This window comes from Anas platyrhynchos, chromosome 2 (genome assembly GCF_047663525.1).
Source record: "Anas platyrhynchos isolate ZD024472 breed Pekin duck chromosome 2, IASCAAS_PekinDuck_T2T, whole genome shotgun sequence".
NCBI lineage: Eukaryota > Metazoa > Chordata > Aves > Anseriformes > Anatidae > Anas > Anas platyrhynchos.
The window spans coordinates 76,337,319-76,358,907 of NC_092588.1; the positions used below are offsets into that span (position 1 = coordinate 76,337,319).

General features: G+C 40.1%; 1 protein-coding gene across 3 annotated transcripts in view; it reads right to left on the bottom strand.

Annotated features, from left to right (window-relative positions):
• The window catches only part of CTNND2 (catenin delta 2), a 644,010-nt gene extending 626,882 nt beyond the window's left edge, over window positions 1-17,128 (bottom strand). The window contains exon 1 of one of the 3 annotated variants that reach the window (XM_072034965.1): window positions 16,843-17,128. The gene's annotated coding sequence lies outside the window, so the exon portion shown is untranslated. Of the gene's footprint in view, window positions 1-15,035; window positions 15,525-16,842 lie in introns of those variants that run through there. The other 2 variants (XM_072034964.1, XM_072034970.1) reach the window with 2 other exon arrangements.
• Between the last annotated feature and the right edge of the window lie 4,461 nt (window positions 17,129-21,589).

Sequence of the window (21,589 nt, forward strand, 5' to 3'; positions counted from 1 at the left end):
TGAAAGATCTGGGACTGCAGCCTGGAGAAGAGGAGGCTCAGGAGGGCTTAACATAAACATTTGAAGGGAGGGTGCAAAGAAGACAGAGCCAAGCACTTTTCAGTTGTGCTCATCTCTGTCCTTCCAACCTAAACCATTCTGCAGCTGTGATTCTGTGACTCCTCCACTCCTCAACAGAGAAATACACTGTTGCCTACAAGCTGATTCTGAAGCCAACTCTCTATTAGCATTTGGTCTGTTACAGTGCAAGAATGGATCCAAGTCTATGCTGTGATACATGAAAAAGCCCTACTAGAACCTCCCCAAGATAGCTTTATCTATGTCCAGGGCAATAATGTGATACCACAAAATATCAAGTTACCATAAATTTGAGAAGTGAATTCTTGTTCTCTGTGACTTAGAGCAGCCTGAGCCCTAACTCAGCAAAAAGCAGGATACAAAATAAGTGAGCTAGTAAATGAAAATACAGAAGTACTGAATTATGAAGCAAAATACATAAGAACAGGAGATAGAGTGATGTCAGGGAAGGGTGCACAACTGTGCAACAGTCTACAAGAAGAAAAAATGTGGAAAAAAAAAATTGAAGTCTATCCATCCTCTGAGCACAGAAAATAATTAGTGGATAGAATGGATAAAGGAGATAACACTCTGCAATATCTGCACCTATCGGTAAGCAAACTTATCACCTGGAAACTACGATTTTTAAACTGAAATTTCTCTTCAGATTATATCTTTAGGCAATACCATTACCATTCTTATTATATTTACCCTTTTGCGATGTAAGTCGTTTGTTAACTACACATCTTGTGAATTGTGATCTGACAACCTAGAGGAACAATGAATAGAAATAAAATGTTTTGAGCAACATCCAGAATATAAATGTATACAAGCATAATACCTTAGGAAGATGTATTTAGAATAGTGACATTTAGAAACATTAGAGGACAGATGTTCTAAAACCCAGAACACATTCCAACAGAGCACACTTTAAAGGGTGACTACAAGTATATCAATGTATCTTAGTTGTGAAGGTTAAATTTCTCCAGATAGAACTCTTTTGCTCAGCAAGACTTATTTAATTTTTTAAGGCAAAATAGCACCAGCTACAAAGCCAGAACTCTTTTTCTTTTTCCATGGATTTCATAAGTTTGACAAGTTTAATTTTTCAAAAACGAATACCACATCAAATAGATTTTTAATTGTGTATTATGCTACTAAGTTATTCCAGAACAATATAGTTCACCAGCCATATCAAAAATGTGGTTATACAATCCTGGCAAAGTCAAATCTAGACTTGTTGAGACATTTTACTTCATTTTAAACACCTTAAATGATAAGGTCAGCTGCTACCTAATACACAAACTACATTTTATTGTCTTGTAATAACATTCTGACACTGATTTTAAAAAGTTGTCTTATCTTGTTGGAGAAACAGTTATTTTGAGTAACCATGTTAGGCTTGAAATATATTCTTTCTTCTTCCCCCAAAATCTTTTCAGTTTACTTCCGTATGTTATTGTTGCAGGGAAAAAAAAAAAAAAAAAAAGGGTTCTCATACCTCAGATCCTTACTGAAGCTGATATTAGTTTAAATTTCTTTGACAAGATGATGTATTTCATGACACATGACATACCCTAATGGAGGGGAAAAATAAGTCACTGGTTACGTTCCGATCCACTGAGCTAAGACAATGAGCCCAGGCTGCTATGTGGTTTTAACCTTATATTCACACACACACACAAAAACAAACAAACAAACAAACAAAAATACTAAGAAAATCTAAGAAAAGAACAGTTCCAGGAAATCTTAAAACCCTGGAAGCATTTAAGAAAAAAAAAAAACAAAAAAAAAAAAAAAACACAAAGAATAGCATTTTATGTTTTGTTAGAGCAAAAGCAAAAAAAGCTGAGAGATTGTCCAAATATTCTAAGGTCTACCTATACCAAGTATTTAGCTGACGGAATCTTTAATTACTTCAACATCAGCTTGACCTCCATTTGATGAAAAAAACCTAAGGATACAGAAATCTCAAACATTTGCCCCTAATCTTTCTGATGTAGACCGCTTGCTTCTTTTTGCTTAAAACAAAAAAAAAATGAAATAAGGATTGGAAGGAAATTACTACTGGTACCAAGGCAAGGCTTAACCTGAAGCTGTCTTTCCAGTTCTCTCTCAACACATGATGAAACAATAGCAACAGACCCTTGCTCACAAGTGAGTTTAATGCCGCTCCTTACACGCTCCACATTAATACAACATTACAGTTACAGACCAGCATGAGAGCTTTATATAGCTTCATTATTCTCACAAAAGAAAGTTCTCACTTAGAAAGTTCTCATTTAGTTTTTTAAACTTCTCGTGAGACAATATCAGTACATTTTACATTCTTTCTCTTTTCCTCTGCCCCCCTATTCATTCTGGGGGGATGGGGGAAGCTGAGTAATGATATTTTGTTTTGGAAAAAAGCCTCCTGGATATGATAAAATGTTACTTGTGAAAATTTCACATGAAGTCAATCAAAAGTTAGTTTTATGCCATCCATGCACTGTTAGCAGTATATCAAGAGACAAGTCTTTGCTTGAGCAAAACTAAACGAGATGCATGTTCTGGGAGACAGAGTACATAAGCAACCAGGATCCTGTTTTCATGCTTGTACCTGACCTGTTTTCAACCTTTTTATACATGTTTTCCTTTCAGCAGTTGTGTTAGCTAGGTTTTTCGAACTCTTCAGCACAAGGACCATCTGTAAAAATGTTTTGGACAGCACCAGTTCAACAGGGTTGTGATCTAAATTCAGTTGTCAAAACACTGCTGTAGTACAACACAAAAAGCCACCACTATGTTTGATTGCTTAGATGATTGATAAATTAGCATTGCAGTCTGTTACTCCATCTGCATTCTTGCATATGGTCCTTCATATATGGAACCATTAACAAATTTACTGCACGTGATTTTCCAAACACATGGTTGGACTGAATGGGTTATCTGCCACTGTGCCTACAAAGATACTGTTGAAGCTTCTTTCTGACTTGTTTGTTATAGATTGTGAAACGTCAGGGATTTACTCAGTTGTTGAGCTCACTCAAGGTGAGAAATGCTGGGACACTCACAACTAGTTTCAACAACTGTTTATTTCAGATCCGTTTTCATAAAAAAAATTAGCTCACTGAAATCCAGTCGTAATAGGTAAATACACTTCAATTCAAACTTTGGTTCCACATCTGTAGAATGGTTAAAAAAAGTTTGAAGTGAGAACTGTGAGCAGGATGACTGAAGGAATTTTCAAGGCCTTCTACCACAAGCTAGCCTACATAAAAAGTTAGGGACTTCAGCCCCCTTAACAACACCTTTTGCACCATAAAATAATTTCAGCTGTAAACTTTACTTCTACCAAGTAGCGTGTTATATATTAACAGTTCATCATACATTTGTTAAACAATGGTAGGGCTCACATCCTCCTGAGAGCAGGAGCGATCCCAGATGTCTGAAATGCGAAAATGCAATGAGTTCACAAGGCAACAAGATCTTCCATAATATTTTACATAAGCCATTAATGACTCTTTCAAGACAACCAACCAAAAAGTCTTTATAAAAAGAGGAAATGTGAAATAAAAAGAATTACAGAAAAAGAATTATAGAATCACTGAATCATCTAGGTTGGAAGAGACATCCAAGATCATCCAGTCCAACCTCTGACCCAACAGTAACCAGTCCTCCACTAAACCATATCACTAAGCTCGACATCTAAATGTATTTTAAAGACCTCCAGGGATGTCTCAACCACTTTCCTGGGCAGCCTACTCCAATGCCTAACAATCCTTTCAGTAGAGGAGCAGTACTGCTTTATACGTTTGTTAAGTTTTGGTTAATATTTGAATGTCTTGTTTAAGCAGTATTAAAAATGCTATTTAAAAAGAAGGTTCAAACTTCAAAATTTTTGGATGTAGAAGTACTCAGACCTTAAACTACAAGCCCCTTATTGTTATTCTCCTCTACAAGTATATGAAAAAAGAGATGAAGATTAAAACATCAGGAACTTCGTGTTATGTCCTATAAATGCATTCAGCAGGGTAAGCCACATTTTGAAAGAAGCTCTATAAAGTGATTTATGTGCAAAGAAGAAAAGGCTTTGTGCTGGCCTTCCTTTCTCTGACTGTTCTTGTGTAATGCAGATGTATAGCTGTGCTTCAGAAATATACTTTATATCTAGAACCTGGTATTGTGAAATAAATCACAAGTGCCTAACCCTTTCACATAAGCTGCTGTAAATTGCACATTAAAGGGAATAGAATACAAAACTAGAATTATTTTAGTCATCCTCAAACTCCATTGAAGTAGTTGAGGATTTATTGCACTGATATTACCTCCTTTAGCTGATCCAAAACCAAAAATAAGTCTCAGCTCACACTATTCCAACAGGTAAGGTTCTTGATGTATTACACAGGCATCTGAGATGCTGTAGCTTCCACTGCTGCTGAGGTTGATTTCCCTTCTGAATCAGAACAGCCACTGAAAGCCCATACTACAACAGTTCCACGTAGACAGTTCTGCCTTTACATATATTCCACCACCTTGATATATGATTTTATTCGTTTGCCTCTCTTCTACTACCTAATTAATTTAGTTGTATCACAATATACAATAAGGTTTTAGCCTTGTTCAGTTGTTTCACTGTAAGAAAACTAATATTTTCACTTTAAAAAGAAAGAAAATTAAAGAACATCTATATGAAAAACAAAAAAGTTACTTTAATTCTCAGACAGCAATCACTCAAATGTGTACGGCTCTCTCTCAAAGAGAGAATGGAGACAGCTACTGTGTCTGATTAAAAGCTTGCTTATAACCTCTTCTTGCTACTTACTAGACTTGATTGAGTACAATTTGATAAAATGTATAAAGACTTCTGGAAAGCACGATTCAGAAAACATCCAAATTCAGAAAAACAAAAGAAACAAGACCTTCTATTTTAGTGGCATTTCACAGGTACTCTCTGATTTCTAGAAAGTAAGATCCAGCTTAAATGTTTCTATAGTTTTAGATCTTGCTCTGGGAAATTCACACAATATGCCTGTGAAAAGGGTAACAAAGGCAACCAAATTTAAAGTAACTACAAAAACATAGAAGCAGAGTTGTTTTTAAAAACATCACTCAATTCAGACTCAGAAAAATTATATAGGCATTCTATGCAGATGAACAGGTCTTACTAGCCTGAGTTTCAGATGGTTACCACACTTTCTAGTGATAAGAAGGGAAATTTAAGGAGTTCATTTTCTCTCCTCTTTTTATTTGAAAGCTTTATTCAAGTAACAATATTCCACATTTATAAGTGCATTCCACAGACATACAAAAAACTCAATATTTCTGAATGTATTCTGAATACCCAAAACTTGCAGTGCTATCTTCACATGAACAGAAAAAAGCTGAACCTGAAGTACCATAGCTTATTCCAGATCTGAAGACTAAACCACATCATTGAAGTGTGAAACTCATCAATCCTATTTTCAATGCAAACGCTGACAAGTTCTTTGGAAGGTGACAACATCCTAACCTGTATTAACAAGTTTACCAGCACATGGTTTTGGTGGATAGGTAGGCAAGTATGAAAGAAGAGTAGAACCCAAAAGAACAAACTAAAATCACCTTGAATGTGCATCAGGGAAGAAGCAGAGCACATACATCTCCAGAGAAACAGCTCAAGAGACTATAGTAAGGATTCACCTGTACCCTTACAATCCACAGCATAGGACTAATGCATTTCAGAAAGGGGATCAACAGGTATGTAGAACAGTTAGTCAAAGATCTGCATTTTTAACTCTGTAGCCTCAAGAGCAATCACTACTCCTTTCCATTCTCCCTCTTACTCCAGTTTTAAGTACAGCTTCTCTTTTCTACTAGTACCGTTCTTTATGGTCAACTCGGGCTTTTTGCACCAGCCACTCATTTTCATTTATTAACCAAAAATATGACTATTGCACAGCAGACAAATTAGACAAATAAAACCAGGTGAAAAAAGCAAATGGTTTTCAGCTACCTGTCAATATCTGGTAGTGATTAAACCCACAGTAGACCCAAAAGACCATATTTAAATAAAGATTTATTTGAAAAGTATTTGAAAAATGTAGGTATTTAAACACTATTAATAAATGTAACTATTCCCTACAAGAACACATTTACATATATTTAGTTACTTGTTTTAATGGTCTTTGTATTACTTTCTAGAAAGTAATACGATTTATTGACAAGCACTCTACAGCATCGGGTAAACAAGCCTTGCACTTTCAGAACCTGACCGTTCTGGAGGTGGGGAAGAATATCTCTGTCAAGTGAATTAGTTAAACAAGCTACCAATGATTTTTTCTTTCTTTCTCCTTCCCACACCTCCATCATCATCCCCCTCCTAGAACTCTTACACATTAGTCAAAGCTGGAAGAGGATCATTTGACCCAGTACGGCAAGACTTATAAATAATGAACTATAAGAAAAATTATGAAGTAGTACTGAGATTACTCATTCTGCCTGTTTTATGATGCCACTGCAAATACCTGTGATTTTCTTTAAATCAAACAAAAACCCCCACATCATCACAAACATGATATTGCAGAGGTATGGAAGAGTCAAGTTGGTGAAAAAATTAAAGAACGAAAAATATTTCTGACAGAGCTTCATCTTGTAAAGCATAGATCTCCCATTGAATCTGTTGAAATTCTGTTACCTAATTCAATAAGAATATTATTGTTTTTTTCTTGGGGGAGAAACAAAATTGCACAGCTTTGGAGCATAGTACACATGATACATAATAAAGATGCAAGAGGAATTTCAATATTTGACGCAGGTGCAGCTAGTTTCATACTTGCTTATAGCATATAAGTAGTGTCGATGCACACAGATCTTAAGCATGTTTGAACTGTTTTGGTTTGGAGTATTTGCACAAATGGCCTGTTAGAACTTGTATATTTTTGCAAATAAACACTCTGGAAAACATTTCTAAAGATGTTTACTAGAAATCGTCAGATTGGCTCAACTATCTATGTTAAAGGACTGAATCATCATCTTTTTACTTCACTGACAGTACAGCAAGCATGACTTTCAGCCTCTCTGTCCTCACCTTCCTTCCCCCACCATTTTTATTTTTTTTTGTGACACAGGGAAACATGCAAAAGCCATTTATATTGCAGAGATTCTTTGGCTACTTGACAAACATCACTGCTCCCAGTCTGCTCTGTCAATAGACCTCCACCAATCTGTCATTCGGGGACCTAAAATATTGTCATCACTGCTGATCAAAAGCCAAGCAGCTCCCTGCTGGATATTTTTAGAGGGGAGACCATGCTGAGAGAGCCTCAAAGAACAATCCATCAGCCACGCCAGCCTGAAGACTCCAGTGCACAGAGAAACACTGTAGAGGAAACCCCTGCTCCTCATAGGCCAGCTGAGACAAGGTTCTGGTTTAAGTGCCCTTCTGCTGAGAGAGCAACCAGGGTCTGCCTTTGGCCATAAGACCCTATAAAGTGCTCCACCCTACAGCACCTACAAAAATATAGGTAGTTCTACACACACAAAAAGGAAAATCAGGCTCTCCGATGTGACTTTGCCCAGTACGGTTTCCAATAGCGCCAGCAGATTGAGGAGGTCAGAGATGCCAGATCTGAAATATACAATGTACCAAAGTTCTGACAGAAGGTCAAGATTATCTGGCATTTAGCTAGTATTAAGTGACAGATATACTATATTCCTCAAACACTGATGTTGCACTTATCCAAGAGTAAAAAAAAAAAAATATTAAGAAATAATAAAATGAATCTTACTCTGGAAATCAAGTTAAATTGCCTTACTTAATCTAACTGTGCAAAGCTTTAGTCATTCAAAACTAAAACAAAGGCATAAAACACAATCAGAGCATAGAATTTTGGTTTTACCACTCTAAGTCTTCTCAGTTTAAAGCTTTTTATACTAATGCAAATGAACTAGAAAAAAATATTTATCGTTTACCACCAAAAATGTATGTCTCTTCAAGTTGTCTGGGGACAAAAAAGCAGTGAAACTTATACACACACTGTACCTCCCAGACAGAGACAGAAAAGTAAGAATTTAATCCTATAAACTAATTAAAAGGTATTTACAGAGAGGGAGCATTTAGGACAACTGATCAAAACTCAGTCTCAGAAAGGCAAAGAAGAGATGTAAGCGTTGTTTTTACATCATATTCCCACACTCCATCCACAGAGGGTAGCTGCTGCACAGACCCAGGCAGGCCTGAAGTGACAGAGAATATAAGGAAGCACTTGTTTCTTTTTGAAATGAGGAGTATTATCCATCCTCTGATAGCTCATTATAACAGTCAGCACTGAGAATTAAGTGGGTAGTATCCCAGAGGAAGCACATAGGAGCTAACGAACTTCCCTAATTTGGCCAGAAATGCGTGCTTCAGTATTTGTTTTTACTGCATGAAATGTAATGGCACATTTTAAACACTTATTTACCTCAGTGTATTAAACAGTTGCTTTATAGAATAGTGCACTAAACTTCTTAAATACTTGATGGCCTCTGTTCAATGCTGCCATTTATATGAAAGATTTTTTTTTTTGTATGATGAGTGCTTCTAATGCCACTTTTTAAAAATCTGCAATTCTAAACTTACTCTTCGATTAGACATGCATGTTTCTAATTATGTTCAACCTGCTCATCCTTCTTTGAAGTGATGATGTCAGAGTCCACCAAGACCCTTGAGGCTTTGCGCAACAGCGTGCTTGTTCTTGCCAAGCTTGTCAGACTTTCATCCAAAAGTACATATTTCTGATCCCATAAAAATCTTTATAGGATCATTGTATTTATGCAGGTAAAAAAGAGGAAATGACACTACATATCTAAAATAGCATTCAATTATAGCATGCTATATGTCATTAGTAAAATAAAAGCATGTTTACTAGTCAATCCTTAATGAGGTGTGTGCCATTTTACAAATGCTGTTTTTTCCCAGAGCAAACCAAACTTCACTATAAAAAAGGAAAAAAAAAAAAAAGAGACATAGCAGAGAAGCACTTGGGAATTAATTTGGTGATCCCTAAGCAGGGCTTCCAACACTGCTACTCTAAATCTTTCTGTTGAGCTTAAATGCCATAAACCTTATTTAATGACATAAACAAAGAAACCAAACGTCAAGCATCTTTAGTTGTTTCTTCATAATGATCATTCTGAGAAAGCATTTTGGCCTTCTATATTATTGACACTGACAAAGAAGAGACATGCTTTCGCATATACAAGTTTTTCCATGCACTGCCAGATAACATACTTCAGCATTGCAGTAGAAATCCACACATAAAGCCACATGCTATTTGTAACTCAAGCTTCAGAAATATTTGCAGCAAGAATGGCAAGAATAATGATTCATCAACTACTGTCAACTTGCTTCACTACAGCACAAGCTTTTTTCCCCCTCTTTTTTTTTTTTTTTTTTTTTAAATATCCAAAGCTTGTTCATTCTATTTACTACTTTTGCAAGCAGAGTTGGTCAGACAAGATTAGACACTGAACTGAAAGTCAGGATACCCTGAACAGCTACTTCATCAGAAATATTCAGACAATTTAACAAAATGATTAATCATATTTGACAATTTTTAAAAACGCTCATAGAATGACAGACTGATTTGCAAGAATGCACCACATGATCAATTTTGTGGACCCATTCTAGCGCTTACACTGTTTAGGAGTCCAAGTCCCACACCTCAAGAGACTTCAGCTTCCAGACCATGCAATCTCCCTCTCAAAGGTACCAAACCATTCTGAAATAAGATGATGCCATTAGGCATGTTCAAAAGCTGCAGTGAAGTTTAGCTGTTGTAAGAAATGTGAGACAGAGATGATTTCAAAAATGCCTTCAGGTATCTGCTTATTTAAAAAGCTCAGTTTCTCTGAAAATTCTGGCATAAAGACAGCAACAAGGCTTGCCCAGACAGGCTTTCCTTGTCTGTATTTCTCTAACCTTGAGCCATTTACATTGCTGAAACATTTAAGCTGTTGTTTCCTTAGATAACTGTTCTCTGACCCAGCCTTCTGGGTCAGTCTTTTTTTTTTCAGACATCTCCATATTCAATGTCATGCCATTTTTCATGCCCAAAAAAAAAAAAAAAAAAAAAGAAAAAAGAAAAAAAGAAAAAGCTTTTGCCTTTCCCCATGCCAAACAAGTAAGGTAACAGTCAACCTCTTAGGAAGAAGGATGATTATCTTTAAATGTGCAAGTTTGACTTTGATGACAACCTACTTTCTGAGAAAGTGCATGTTCATGAATGAAGAAATCTGATGACTGCCCAGCCAGGTACAACATTAGGAGAAGCTACCAGAATGCCAGACCTTGCTATGATTCTATGATTGTGCACATTGTTTTCAGAGACCAGCACTCATTGGTATGAGTTAAACTCAGATAAATATAAAATCATTTAAGTGTATATAAAGGAAATCAACACCACCGACAAAAAGTCTGCTAGCAAGCCAGTAACATGCACATTCTCAAGTTCCAGTATTTTGTCGGAAAAATATAAACAGAAATTGTAAGGTTCACGTGTTCCATATTCAACACAGTACAGTGTTTTGTAGATATCCATCTTCAAATATTGTGGAAGTAGCACTCTATAGGGAAACAAGATTTAAAAGATAATACATTCCTCAAAATGTAGCATATAGAGCCTCAAGCCACCTCCTGAGAATCTTGCCAGTCAATCTTCCTTACTGCTTGCTGGTTTTAATATGAAATACATGCCCTTCCAGGACACAGATTACAAATTTAAGTAATCCTAGTGGTGCTAGAAGGTACAACAATTCTCCACTGCCACACTGAAACTTATTTCCTATTATTTCCCCAAACATTTTAGTGATTTAAATGAAATTAACATGAGATAAACAAATATGTAAAAGTTAAGTCTCATCCAGCATGTTTAGAAGTATTAAGAAGCTCATCAAAATAGCTGTTTATGCTACATGCCTAATTTCACTTGGTTCCCTTCAAGAATTCAGCCTTATAGGTACATTCCGGTGTTGCTCAATTGAACAATACTTGACTGTGTTAGGACATAAGAATGTACCTACAGCTGAAAAGGGAGTCCATATATACTAAGCAGTAAGTTTTACTGTCAGTTTCCAAAAGAAGTTTTGTTGACAAAAAGCGCTGTATTGTGAAGATTTCGGGAGATGAAGTCAACTGCAAACTTGGTAAGAAAAAAGGGGTGGGGAGAGAAAAAAATGCAAAATCTTCCCCTAGAGAACATTTGATGAAAAGCCCCTTTGGTTCTCAGATGTTTTAAATTTATGTTACTACTTGATGTGGACTCTGCATATTTCTGGCTCCCCAAAAATGAATGAAAACAGGTGAAAAATAATAGTTTGTTATACTGTGAAACTATAATGGTGAATGCAGTAAAACAACCAAATGTAACACCAAATATTGTTATTATATATGGAGATTTTAAGAAGGTTACTGCATTCGTAGTAGGTTTGAGAAATAAAAAGTTTTAAAATTTCATTAGAAGACTTCCCCCCCCCAAAAAAAAAAAAAATCAGCAAAACAGGGAGTGACTAAAAGGACAAGATAATACATACTCTTCTGCACTTTATGTCTCCTGAAGTTATTGCTTATTACTATAATTGAATTTTGTAAAGCAGAACAGGCAGATTAAGAGCCAGTATGATGCACTAGAAGTTTTCATGCCAAGAACAATTTAAACAAATATTAAATACTTGCTGTCATAGATAATGTTTCCCCATTTCCTAGTTTTACACCAAACAAGTAACTCATACAAGAAAAAAGAAAATCTATTAACATAGCTATCATTTTCTATGTAAACAGATACCACATTTCCTTTATATTTATAATGTCCACAATACTGTCAGAGAATCTGGTCAGGCAATCTGCTCTTACAACCCATTCACAACACCAAGTCATCACATCCCAAAGAAACAGAAGACATTATTTCAGTGTCACTCTCCGTTCAGGCCTCCTTCCAAGAAAACCTAACTACTGAAGTGCCACAAACCAAAGGATTGCGTGGTTTGCAATACACGAGCATAGCTGTCCTACTCAGAGAACTTGTATTGACAAAAGATACACTAAGCTCAACATTTTACCATCACATTCTCCCTTAAAAAAGAAGGCAGAAGAACAATGTTTTTGCAGGCATATTGACTTGTCAGGAAAGTCAACCTCTCTTTCAGAAGCAAAAGCATTTTAGTGCTATTTGAGAGTCATTCTGTCATTAAAAAAAAATAAGCACATTATATTTAAAAATCCTGCCTCTCTTACAATTTATTACTAATGTTGTACATAATCAAACTACTAAATTTAATATTGTGCAGTTAAATAATCAACCAAAACTCATCCTGTGCTAAGATCTTACTGAGAGCTTCAAAAAAGAGAGAAGCAATCCACTTAATTTTTGTCAAAGTAAGCTGTAACCAGAAATAGCAGACTTCACAGCTTACAAGTGCAATCAATAAGAATCAAAACTACAGGTTCTTATTTAAGAAAATAGTGCCATAATAAATGCGTTTTCCTTATCTTGCTGACAGTCTTGAAAACAGTTGCTTCTAGGAATTGTTGAAACGTATGTCTGAAATCCTAACAAAGATATGCTGGAATTTCCACAAGTGATAGGCTCTAAAAATCGTATCACACTGAACCATGAAATAGAAAATGGATCTGAAATTTAGTGCAAAATTTAACACTCATGAGTTCTGCTGATTTTGTTATCTGCTCCATTTACATGCCGATCTACAGCCCTACGTAAAAGCATATTTCTTAAAACCCTTAAAATAAGCTGTTCCACCACTTCCTTTGTAGCATAAGTTGATTTTACACATCTTGAGAAACAAACACATTACACCAAATCACACCCATTAAATTGATACCATCCATCAGCAAAGGTAAATTATGCAAATAAGAATTATGCAAACACTTTTTTTTAGTTGATACTATTTCTATTTTGTGCAGCTGTCTGTCAGAGTTCATTATGTGAGGACAAAATTATTTTGGGAGCATACTTAAAAGAAAGCAACACATAACAGAAGTCAAAAGCTAGTGCCACTGATGAGCTATTTATCACTGCTTAACATGAGCTAATGTACCTGACAAACTGAACTCAAGCACAGTAGCTGGAGCTCCCTCCCAAAAGCATCTTTCTTGCAGTCCACAAAGAGTCATGCAATTGGCATTCAGAAATAAATACTTTGCTTCCTACTGGCAGCTTTGAGAGGTATTTCCTTTGATGCGTATACACAGCACAGTTCTCTACTCTTCCTCCCCCCCTCCCCAAAGCTTCCCTTATATAACAGCCTGCAAAAACCATCTCTGAACAGCACCATCGGGATGCGATCGATCTCTGAACGCACGAGCCCTGCTTATTTATCACACCCTTCCTTGGTGGTTTGGTTTTAGGGTCAGGGTTGCATCCAAGTAAGTTATGCAAAGCGGTTCACAGAAGCTCTGGGGCCGCTGGGGTCTGAGGCCCACAGGTAGAGCATGCAGCAGCTTTCCCTGCAGCCCCGCACCTCGCTCCCTTCGTGCCACGTCATTTCTACACTGACCAACTAACTGAGCAGCTTGGAAAACATCAGGCTGGCCTATGGGAGTGGGATAACTTTATCAGCTCGTTCTTCAAGACAGGATGAACACATCCTTCAAGACAGGATGACACAGATATTCCTCCTTCTCTTGGTTTAGCAAAAGCCCACAACAGACTTACATAAACTCCACGCAGTCCCAGGCAGTCCTCCCAATACCTTGAGGTACAGCTGTACATCTCCACACAGAGCTACAAACAACAGTTTGGGAGGTCTCATGTTTTCGCTTTACATACAGACAACCTACATACAGACTGTGAAAAAGCCTGCAACGTGAAGTTTTTACTTTAATCCCAGTAGGTACTACCAAGCATACACGGTTTTAGGTGCACAAATATCAGCCGCTGCAGCCAATAAAGTTAAGAGCTGGCTGTTTAACGAAGGGCCTCTGCATTTCTACCTCTTTTTCTAGAAGTGTCAGCTATTCCCCTATAATGCTTAATCGTGCCACCCTGAATCAGAACAAAGCACACACTGCCACTTAAACTGTGAGAAAGAAAATGTCTGAGCACAACAAGACACTGTATTCCAGCCTTTCACATATCCATGCCTCGAGTCCCTCCAGGGGAAATTTAACACGGTTTCTAAAATGATTTCTCCTCGGGGTTTTTCCATATTTTATCTTTTTTCCCTCTGAGATGCCCGGCCAGATGAATTTGTGTACGACACGCACTGCCTGCGCCGCTGCTGCACCTCCTCTGTGGTGACTTGATTCAGCTGAAGCCACGCTGCGCCCGATCGATGCGAGCACATTACACACCAGAATAAGAGTAAGGTAAGGGTAAAGAAAAGCAAAGCGCCTTTCCTTTCAGCCATTAAATATAGATCAGCGGAGCATCGCGCTGCACAGCGCGGCTCCCTTCCCCACCCCCTCCGCCCGCTCCTCGAGCGCAGGATTTCGGGCACGCCGGCTTCAAAGGAGAACCCCCCCCTCTCCATCATCCCCACACACGACACACGGCCACCCAGACGGACAGACACACAGACACCCGCAGCCGCCCCAGGCCCATCGCGGCGGCACCTCCCGAGCGGGCTCCGCGCAGGGCCGGGCGCTGCCCCCGCCCGCGGGTCCCCGGGAGCCTTCCTCCTCCTCCTCCTCCTCCTCCTCCTCCTGCTGCTTCTGCCGCTCTCCCCCAGCCCGCTGCCGTAACGAGTGCATTAGTGCAGGGCGTCGGGAGGCACGGTGCCGCGGATGCCCTACATAAGCGACGGGCAGCGTATGAAGAAAGGGAGGAAAGGGCTGGGAGGAACGAGGGCAGATCAGGCACTTTGTCCCCTCTCCGCTGAAGGCACAAACGCAGCCCAGCCCAGCCCGGCTGCCTCACCGAGGGGAGCAGCGCAGGAGCCCGCACCGAGCAGCAATAACCGCGCAGAGGCAGGAAGACGAAGGAGGGGGGACCTGGCACCATTGCTGTGCCTGCCGTACTCACCGATCGGCGCCGCTTCCCCCTGCGTCCTCCCGAGCAGCCTCCAAAACCCAACAGCAAATCCTCACTCCAAGGATAGGAAAGGAAAAAAAGGGGGGGAGGGGGGGCGAGCGACGGCCTCGGTCTTCACCGCAAGGTCCTGACCTTGCCCAGCTGCAGCACCTTCGGCTTCATCCCCCCCCTCCCCGCTGCGCCCCCGTGAGCGCGCCCAGCCGGCTCCGGGGGGCTCCGCCGCAGGACAGCGCCGGGGCTCGGCCCCCACCGCCCCGCGGGGCGAGGCGCAGGACTGCCGGTGCTGCTGCTGCTGCTGCTGGTCCTGCTCCTCCCGGTGCTGCTGCTGCCGCCGCTGCTCCTCCTGCTGCTGCTGGGGCTGGCGAGGGCTGCGCGGCGGCGCCGTAGCGCAGCGCGCCTGGCGGGCGCCCCGGCCGCGGGCTGTGGCCGAAGGAGAGCCGGGCTCCGCCGCAGCATCTGCCGCCGCCGCCGCCGCTCGCTGCCGCCCTCGCCCCTCCCTCCCGCCCCCCTTCCCCGCTCCCCTCCCCGGCAGCAGGAGCGCGGCCGAGCGGGCGGGGCCGCGCCCGGGCCCCCCCGGTGCTGTTGGAGCTGGGCAAGGGGCGCGGAGCTGGGGTGGGAGACCGCAACCCGGCCGGGTGGGGTGGGCAAAACTTGAGGCCCGCCGGCACAAAGGGTAGAAGCGGAGAGGAGGCAGGATTTATTTATTTTATTTTTAACGCCCCAGCTCGCTTCTCCCTCAGTTTTCGCTCTGCATCCTCAGGAATCCTCGGGTAGAGAAACCGACCGGGAGTCTCTGTGCGAGCGGAGAGGGTCAGGGATGTGCACGTCGTGTTTACTCACACCGGCGCTTAACCCTTTGCTGAGACACCTGCGGGAAAGGCTACTGAAATGGGGTTTCACCGGCAAGTGGCCGTGCGGAGCCCCCGAGGCAGGCGGCGGGGATGCTGTTACGGGACTCTCACCATCCCCTTGCACATCGGGGCGACCCCTGTGCAGGGGGACACACGTCGGGGGGCAACGCCTACCCCCTGCCGTTCAGCCCCAGGAGCCGCGGCCGGTTTGGCAAGGCTGAGAACATCTTCCCCGGGGGTGAGGGGCCCGCTGGGTGGGGCAGGGGGGAGACCTGGAGTGCTGTGACAGCGGCACGGCTTCAGGAGGCCCTTTGCAGCACCCCCGGGGCTGCGCTCACACCTGCGGGGCCGCCCGAGCATCCCGCAGGCAGGCGCCGAGGAGCGGCACCGCCAGCTCGCACAGCGACTCCCTGCTGCCACCTCCCGCCCGCTGCCTCCGCAGCTCTCCCCGCCAGCCAAAAACCTGCTCCTCGCGGGGCCCTGGGCGAGGTTATCCCCCCCCCCCTCGAGGCGGCTCCAAGACCCCTTGTTCCCTTCGTGCTGCGTCCCGCGGTAGAAATACGCGTTCTCTGCGCGTACTCTCCCTTCTGTATTATTATTTCATTATCTAACTTCCTTTTTTTTTGTTTTGTTTTTATTATTATTATTTTTTTACTATTGCCTTTTACCCGGAGAAGGATTAAAACCAGACTTTTGCGCGCCCTGCCTTCCTGCCTTGAGGTCAGCTCATTTACCAGGCATCATAATAAGTACGCTTATTTTCATTTAATCAAGGATACACCACAGGAACAGAAGAGAGGGGAGAAACACACAGCAATGAGGACCCTCTGTAGGGGAAGGCTGGAGGCAGAAGGGTTTTGGAAGCATCTGAGAGGTGTCTGAAGACGCCCCCTTTTCTCTCAGATTGCCTGGTTCCCCATCGCTATCTGCCATGACAGAGCACTCACCTTAAAACAGGATTCACAGAGCTACTCCTTCACCTGCTGATTCTCTCCCCAGAGTTTTCTTGCACCACCTTTAAAAGTTTCCATGACTCATCCCCCATGGCGAGGTCAGAGAAGGGGCTTGGTCTTGGACAAGGTAACCAAACCAGATCTCCAGAAGCGCATTGCTGCTCCAGTTATGTCTGCTGTGGAGGAAGGGTAAGGGAGAGCACTAGGGGGATAATGAAGGTTAAAAGGGGTAGGACCAACTTCTAGAAGGTACGGCCGCCTCCATTGTAGCTACTGTCTGCCTATTTCTCACCCAGTGACTAAGCCTCTTATTTGGACAAGCCAAAAGCCCAGACAGGTGGAGGCTGTTTGCTTTTTTGGTCAATCCTAGCCTTCTCAGGTGGAAGCAATAAGCCTCAGGCTTACTTGGTCTGTGCCTTGGGAATGGTGTATATGACCTAATTCTTGGTTAACTTTTTTTTTTTTTTTCCTTAAAAAAGAAGGAAAAAGTAAAGGAAATGATGATCATATCAAAGCAAAGATTTTCATGCACAGGAGTTGTAAAAAGTCTTTGTCCTTTATACATGCCTGTAATAATTTCAAAGGTCCTTGAGGCCTTGGGTTTCTATTGGGTTAAAATAATGGCAAGTAAAACTTTTAGTTTAAAAATGTAGTAACATGAATAGATTTAAATCTAGTAATAGATTTATTTTTTCCAGACAGTTTCCCAGCTGAACAATAACAACAAAAAATTGTATAAGCTTAGTCTCAAGGGTTGTGAGTTACCATAGCTAGTTGTCATTGATTATTTTCACCTGTTACTTAGATTAGGCAATCTTTAGCAAGAGTGGAATAAAATCAGGAAAACATGTTGCTGTTTTTTTTTTTTTTTGTGTGTGTGTGCCCTTTTTAATCAACTGAAAAATCATCTAAGCATTACTAGTTTTTCAAGTTAAGACTAACACTTTAAAAAAGTTATTGTTATCACTGTTTTTATCACTTTCTAAAAATCATTTAAAGGTGGAATTATTTAAAGAAATGGAAAGCATCCATTGAAATAAACATTTCAGATAAGAAAGAGTGTGTTTTTCAAGACTTATAGTATGGTGTCCTAATGAAAACAAAGTGGGAGTGAATTTAAACAGCTGATTCAAACTTCTTCTCTCCTATTTGAGTATGATATTATCTTTAATAAGTCAAGTCAACAGTGGATTATAGTAACATTATTTGTGTTTTCCATTTTTCCTAAATTGTTGTGTGGTGTTATATACACAATTGCTTACTTGACAGCAAAGTACATGTAAATCCTGGAATGAGAATAGCTTCCTATAAAACAAAAAGATGACAAGAGAAGGTTTACATGATTGCATTTGCATAAGCTTGTGCCCTGATCCTATGGAAATATTTTTTAACGGTAGTGTTTGAAAGAACTACAGGGTATTTTCTATTCTGAGACACAGCTGGTTTTGACTCAGTCTGGTTATGAGTAAATTACTGTTGAAGTGCTAAGCTTGACCGGCAATAGGAAGATACAATTGATTTTGCAGTACCTGCAGATTTTATAAAGGAACTTACATTTGCATTGGAAAAGTTGGATTGTATGTACTGAAGACAGCTCTCAGTTTCCTGAGACCTGACTGAAATCCCAGCTTCATCCAGGGATAATCAAATAGACAGTTATGAACAAAATTTCTATTAAAACAGATGGATTAAAGTCTTTTTTATATTTTTATTTTTGGGTCTGCTGGACTTTAAAAAATCATTTTAAGAATTAGCTTAATGGATGCTAATAGCTTCCATTAATCACCTAAGCAATTTGACATTTTCAGTCTATCAGATCTTTACATAAAATGATAAAAAAGGTTTAAAAAACCACTGTTTTCCACCCCAGTTAGAGATAATAATCAGCCATGTTATTCAATAATAATTATTTAATAACAAAACTTTATCTAAGAAGTCCTGATTAATGGGACAGTTGGGATTTCACACAACTCCAAGAAAAAAACACACTAAAAAAAACACTTAAGGGGAGAAGAGAAATTGTGACTGATTATTCCTATCAATTAAGCATATGAATTAAAGAGAAATTGAGGATTTTACGTATAATTATCTTAAAAAACTGTTTGTAAGTTGTTCTTCAGAAGATGGAAGGCCAGAAGTTCAAACAAAATTCAGTGTAATGTAACAGTTGTGCTTTCCAGGTTCTGGTAAAAACAAAGCTCACTGTTAAAGATTCATATCCTATATGAGCACAGGTTATACAAATACCTGAATGTTCTGAAACAATTTCTAAACCCTAATCTCATGAAAGAAGGTAATCTCAATCTATCTTCCCACGAACCAGTTTTACGAGCAGTGCGATGTCAACTCAGCTGAAAATTAAAGTCTAGTTTTAATAGTTCAAAACATGTTTATCCCTATTAGTGTCAATTAAAATGCCAAGCTATTCTCAGAATGTATTCCTTAATACACTTAGAGCTGCAAAAGCATTTAGGATTAAAGTTTAACACTTAAAAAACTGCATTGTAACTCTCAGATTCTTTTTTCCTTTACATGGTACCTGTTCACATAGTGCATTGAATAAGTCTATCTCAAAAGTAGAGACTATCCTGCAAAAGGCCAAGTAGAAATCTTGCCACAGATTCAGATTCTATTTGAATAGCAGTTACTGAAATATCATTATTCTGCTTTTGCTTTTATTTAATCCAGTTATGTGTGAGTTTTAGTTCATATTTTTCTATGACAGGAAATACTGTAACAGTTCAAGGAAACAGTAGATTCAGCAACTATTTAGACTTCAGTGAAGACTGAGATATTACTTACCCTGGAAGAGAAGTGAATGTTTTGGCATATCTTGCGATTATGTAGTGTATTTCCTAATTTATTCTCTAACGTATTTAATCAGGAGCAGGAAAGATGAAGCTAAATTTAATGGTCTGTTAACTCCATGAACAGCACTCTCCAAAAGTCACACACAGCATGGTTTATGTTCCCAGAGAACTGTTAATCTGTTTTCCCAGTGGTCAGAAAACTCACATCTCATATGATGCCTGTACAGATCCATATCCTCAGGTTCATTTAGTAGTTACACTAGCAGTCTTTGTGAAAAACCAAACCACTGAAGGTCTACAGGTTAGCAAGTACTTCTTGCAAGAACTTCCCTGCTCCTCACAGCTTTTCGTTTAGTCTTCTTACATGACGTGTGCATTATTGTTTTAGTGTACAGGAGAACTCTTGATAATATTCTTTATGTCTGTACCAGAGTTTCTCACTTATGCACTTGATGTATTCAAAGTGGTTGCCCCACAGATATGTGTTATTCCGGAGGGCACCGATTACACAATGTACCCAAGGTGCTCTAACATGCCCTATACATACTGAGGCCCGGCAACTACTGTGGATTTTATTGATGATGTAGATGCAATGCAGGCGTAGAGTCCTGCAACCTTAACAGATGTCAAAAAACTCAACCTGTTTTCCAGTCTCTGCACTGTACTGGTGAGTAATGAAGATATTCCCTGTTGGAACAAAGGATGCTTCAGCCAGCCAAGTGGGTCAAGAAACAAAAGTGCTTATTTTCATCTCTTTCCTCAGCTGAGCTCTTTTGTACTTTGTAGTTCTGAAACAGGTCAAAGAATCATATCATAGAATAGTTTGGGTTGGAAGAGACCTTGAAGGTCATCTAATTCCAACCCCCCTGCCATAGGCAGGGGGATACCTCCACTAGACCAGGTGCTCAAAGCCTCATCCAACCTTGCCTGGGGCATCCACAGGTTCTCTGGGCAACCTGTGCCAGTGCTCCACCCTCATAGTAAAGAATTTGTTCCTTATATCTAATCTAAACATATCCTCTTTTCATTTAAAGAAATTTCCCCTTGCCCTGTCATGGCATTCCCTGACACTCCCTCCCCAGCTTTCCTGTAGAGCCCCGTTAGTTACTGGAAGGCTGAAATGAGCTCTCCCTGGATCCTTCTCTTCTTCAGGCTGAACAACCCCAACTCCCTCATCCTGTCTTCATAAGAGAGGTGCTCCAGCCCTTTGACCATCTTCGTGGCCCTCCTCTGGACTTGCTCTAATACTCCTATGTCCTTGTGCTGGGAGCCCCAGAGCTGAATGCACTACAGAGGCCTATTTTTTCCCACTTTGACCTGAGAATTCCTTTGGTGAAACCCCAGTATTCATTTGTCTCAGGAAAATTTTGGAGTGTGTCAAACTGTCTTCTTCATGCAGGTTAGCTAGTTTTACACTTTTTGCTACATGTTCTCCTGCATAACTGGATGTCTGTAGTATTGTATGTGGAGAGACATGTTTGTCATCATCCCATAGAGTTTTCAGTCTTAATCTCACTTCCATGAACTAACTTTTTTTAGAGAGAATTATTTTAGCAAGGAAGGAGCGTTAACTGCTGCAGTTTAAATGGCCATTTACCAAAGAGTAAAATGGATGAGTAGGCAATTACTTGCTTATGGATGAAAAGTAGAACACTGAATTTTCCTTAAGAGAGTTTTCAGCATTATGATTTTCTACCTGAGAAATTAGGTTTTAACAATATTGTTGTAAAAATTAAAATAACGACAAGTTGATATAAATAACATTTAAAAAGTTATAATTTGTCCAGCTTGTTACCTTTATTGAAGATAGCTTCCAGCACTACTTTTAAATACATGAAGAAAACGAGGGGAGCACATGGAGCAGGATTTTTTTCCTCCTTCTATTCTGCTTCTGCTCTTTTGATCTCAGGGCAATAGCTATTGAAGGGAAA